This window comes from Apteryx mantelli, chromosome 27 (genome assembly GCF_036417845.1).
Source record: "Apteryx mantelli isolate bAptMan1 chromosome 27, bAptMan1.hap1, whole genome shotgun sequence".
Classification (NCBI taxonomy): Eukaryota; Metazoa; Chordata; class Aves; order Apterygiformes; family Apterygidae; genus Apteryx; species Apteryx mantelli.
Window position 1 is genome coordinate 5,514,882 of NC_090004.1, and position 4,811 is coordinate 5,519,692.

Here is a 4,811-nt window from a genome sequence, read left to right on the forward strand (position 1 = left end):
CAACTAGCAAAAGTGACACAAGTTTGAAAGACAAAGTAACTGCCTAAAGCTTTCAGTGTATTTTTCCCCAGTTAATGCTGCATTAAGTTAGGCAGAAGGTGGTTTTCTAGTACCATTCCTAATACCATACCAGGAAGTAGTCACAATTTCAATTTTGAAACACAGTCCAAATCTGTCACAGTAAATGCAAGAATCAGCAACTTGCTCAGAATTGAAATTCACTACAGATAAAATATCTTTTTCACAGTGAAATGCACACAGCAGTTTGAGGTGAAGCACTGGAGGGGTGTGTAAACTATCCCTGCCCCCCTTCCAGCTGACCAACTATATGCAGCAAAAACCACTTGTTCCATATACCTGTACATCTGGAGTTATGAATGCCTATTCTCAAATTTGAAACCCTGTAAATTTAAATAACTAAAAACATGGAAAGTTACATCTCAAGCCTGGACTTTAAGTAATGTTTTCAGCTGAAATGTCATTATTTCTTTATCAGAAGGTTTAAAAGAAACAGGTACCCAGTGGCTTGGTGGCTTAGGAAGAACACTTGGTGAGGGTGGCTCACTAAATTTTGCTCCAGCATAGTTCTGATTGGTTTGAGGTGTGAAAAACAAGTTGGGGCTTGATAAATTAGGACTCCAATTTTGATTATTGGGGAAGTGAACATTGTTCTTTCCCCCTTTCTGCATGGCCTGCCATGCAGCAGCAGATGAGTTGCATCCATGTCCTCTTTCTTTCTTCATATAGGTCATCTTCATCTGAGAGTTCTGATCTTTACTCTTCTGTCTGTTTTTAAGTTGTTGATAGTTCTTGGTGGTATTTCTAGCCTGTGGAACTGGAATGTTGAACCTTTCTCCACCACCCATCTTCAACTTAAATGTCACCTATAAAACAGAATGAGAGAGTGGAGTTGGGAATTTGTGACTTTTTGAAACAAAAAGTTTAAGGTAGTTTTTTAGATTCTAAATAAGGGAATTGAAATCAATCTATCCAAAAATTAGACAAATGGAAAATGTTTTTTTTTTTTTTTCTCCTCCTTTGGTAGAAGAGACTTCAGTAATACGAACTCAAGAACTTAGCTGACACGGTCATGAGAACTGAATTATAGTGCAGCGAACTTTAAAATGTCTTGTCTGTTCAGTGTTAACACACAGGACAACTCAGATGAACTAAGGACTGTATAGGCATCCTGCCTGGCCATCATCCCAAGACACAGGCAACCAATATCAAACCAACACTAACCCCACATTTGGGGTGGAGGCAAGGAAACAGGGAGGATAAGTTAAAAAATATATATATAAAGAAATAAATTTTTAAAAAGCTTACTGGTACAAGGATCTAGAAGTAAGTTTTAGGTCAGAACGGCCAAGAACTTGACAGTGAGAGCGTATCTTCCTAGGGGGAGATACCGATTGTATAATGGCTTGGCAGTGGCTCATCAGGACATTGTATGCCAAGCTGTCCTTCAGTAACTGTACACAATTGCTCCTTGTAACAGTTACAACCTTGTCTGCCTAGTTATGAAAAAGCTGGTCCTGGAGATAAACACCACTTCTTTTCTCCTCAGCAAAAGATACTACTAGAAGCACATTAAAGACATTGCTCAAAATGCAGTGCCAGATTTAAGTTGTTAGTATCCAATCCTGAAGACATTTGTATTTATACTCAGCCTATGATACTCCTAAAGATCTGGGCAAGGTCTACAACTGATAAAGCCACTCCCCAGCTTAATGGAATTGCTCAGCAGAATGGCAGAGGTAGTTTGTAGAACAGAGCTTCCTAGGTAAGTCCAAGAACAACACAGAAGATTCCCGATATTCCCAAGGAGGAGCTGTATAGCTGATCACAGCAAGGTAGGGGCGAGATCCACTTTCCAAACAGCTTTTCCCTGGGAGAGAAGGGGGCAGGGGGGCTCAAATGCACTGGTGGAACGTACAGCCAGACTTAGGCACACGTCAGGAAGAGAGCTGGCCTCAAAACACAAAGAGAACCGAAAACAACCTCGAATGAAAAGCAGCCATTTATAACAGGTCTTCTAAACTACAGAGCCAGATATTAATACACCCTGCTTGGTCCTTTCATGCCAAGTCTCCCACAGTACACCAGTCCCCGTTTACCTTTCAGTTGTCTTCTCAGATTCCACACTCTCCAACTCCTGTCCCCTTTCTTGCTTCCAAGCCTGAAAGCGTAGGTGCTGCCTTTTGCTGGACTCCTTCCTTTGGCTAGGAATAGAAGTTTTCATGGGCTGATATGCTGCCTTCAGCCAGGTAGCCGAGCCCAACATCGGATTCTCGGCACAGAGGCTCCAAGGGAGAAGTCTCAACTGTATAAATTAGAGAAGTGTGAATTCAAAAAATTGAAGAAACAATTGTTTCCCCTTTTAAATTTGAAAAAAAAAAAAATCACAGAATCTCCAAGCACAAGTCAGTTGCATTTCTCTATCTATTAAAGATGACAATGTACTTCAAACATTTTTTCTATATGGTAAAAACATCTTACTCTATCTACATGAGCTTCACCATCCTACTTAGCATTTTCATAAAGACAACTACCTTCATCATGGTATACATCTTATATTATACTAATATTTTAGTTAAGCAGAGACAAGCAGAACCTTACCCTTTGTTTCACAAAAAAGTCAAATAAAACGAAAAAAAAAGAAAAAAACCTTGGGATGAAATCCTAGGAAACTAGTGTCTCAATATATCACTGAGCAGAAAGAAACCCTCCCCCGAAAACTGTCCCTCGAGAACTCTCCCACCTAACTCAATGGGACCAGAGAACAGGAAAGCACCGCCCAGACTACTGCGAACAGAATGTGACTCTAAGCGTCCAAACACTTCCCATGAAACCAATCGCACCCTCAAAGCCTCTTCCAGCCATTACAACACAGGGCTCCGTTTCAAAACAAAGGAATTCCTGATCAGCTCTTAAAATAGTTTCCTGTTTAACCCATAGCTCGTACCCTCCTGAAGTCTTTTCTCAGGCACTCCAGGCTACTGACCTCCCCCTACAAGATGCGTCACTCAGTGCCATCAGCACCCCCAAGTGCCCCCTCTCCCCCAAAGCACTAGGAAGGGCCGCACGTCTTCATTTTTAGCCTTCATCTTCTTGTGACAGAAAACAAGGGCTGATGGTTACTAGCACAAACCAAGCTGCTACTGCACACTGGCCCGTGGGCGCTCCCAGCCCACCGGAGCTGCTCCCCCTTAGGGAGCCTCCAAGCTTTCGCCCCTCTCCTCTCGCCTCCCCGCCCTCGGGCCCCTCGCCCTGCCTGACGCTGCGGGGGCCGGGCAATCCCCGGCCCCGCTTCCTTGCTGCCCCAACAATGGAGCAGCTCGGCGAGCACAACATGGCGGCGGCGCCCGGCCCTTCCCACACCGCTCTTCCCTTACCGACTTCTGTCCGTCTCGTTCGCTCACAAGCACAGACACACACACACGGGCCTTTAGGAGCCGACCCCGCTGCTCCTTCGCCGTCACTCTTCGACCCCCACCCCCCCCCGCAGTCCAACTCTCTCCACCAACTCCTGCCGCTCCCCCTCTATCTCCCACACAAAATGGCAGCCACGGGCGTACGCTGTATAACGCCGTCACCCTCCTCCCCCCTCCTCAGTCCTTCCCGCGCCAGCCAATAGGAGCGCGCTGCGTGCCTCCTCCGACCAATGAGAACCAAGCCCCGCCTGTTGCTGAGGGGCCGAGGCAGCGCGGGCGGAGCCGCGGTTTGAATCGCCTCAGCGAAGGGCAGGTCGGGAGGGGCGGCGCGGCCGCCGGGCTTCCCCTTTTGTTCGGGTGTTTGATCCCCTTTACAAAGTTAAGGACTTAAAATAACGTGCGCAAGTTTGTTTTATAACCCATTTTAGTTCACTGCTATTAGCTTCAGTCCAAGGAAGCTCTCCTAGCCAGAGACTGGGCAAGCCAATAACCGCGCCGCCGCTGCCTTCGTTTGTTTCCTCGTGCAGCTTTATGATCTATTTAAAGAATTCAGACGGATTTTTAATGTCAAAACGAAGCACAGCGTGAAGGGAAAGGTTTTCACGATTTAAAACTGCGGCTGTGCTGTGGGAATGGGCTCCCAAAACACTGCAAAGAAACCGGCGCAGGCTTGTATTTACAGCCACAGGGTCGTTTCTTCCGCCTCAGGCATCATTTACACGGAAACAACAAAATTTTCGGCCTTCACCGTGTACTCACCCAAATTACAGGACCACGAGAAACCCCTGCGCTCCTCAAGCGACCCTCCCCGTCCAGCCACCCTCGGGCATCGCAGGCTCCTCCATGACGCTCCTGCACGCGTTTCTGTTAAGGACAAAAAAACCCACCCCACTCAGTTTCCAAAGGGAAGTGAAAGTGACTTTCAGTTTAATTGACTTCAGGGAAAAGCGCACACAAACAACAGGCTGGGATTCAGGAGCTGGAGTATCGGTTTTGAGGAGGCTCCTTGAGGAGGTCATTAGAGGTGCCCTGCTTCCTCACCACAAAATGGAAAAAATGTGACTCCCTCTTATCTCCCAGATGCTTTAAAATGAAGCAGGTTTCTTACTGACCAGCACCCGGTGGTACGGGGCACTGACTTATCTTACAGGCCTCAGGCAGAAATGGAACAAAGATAAGTACCCCAGAGAGACAGCTTGCTCTAAGTAGTATTCATAATGCAATGTGTTATTAAAAAAACCCTATAATATATTTTAATATACACATTGTGTTGACACAACCAAGCTGAGACCTTTGTTCATGCTCTTTATTGCATGCTTACACGAACCAAGTTGAGATTAAATTTGTTTTCCTCCCTTTGCTGTGTGTTTCTTGGCA

General features: G+C 45.9%; 1 non-coding gene across 1 annotated transcript; it reads right to left on the minus strand.

The window, feature by feature from the left end:
• Positions 1-892: 892 nt before the first annotated feature.
• On the minus strand, positions 893-3,539 carry LOC106493346 (uncharacterized). The gene is made up of 3 exons (XR_010886432.1): positions 3,396-3,539; positions 2,118-2,323; positions 893-1,395 (listed from the first exon to the last, which is right to left on the minus strand). It is a non-coding gene; the product is annotated as an uncharacterized protein (transcript).
• Between the last annotated feature and the right edge of the window lie 1,272 nt (positions 3,540-4,811).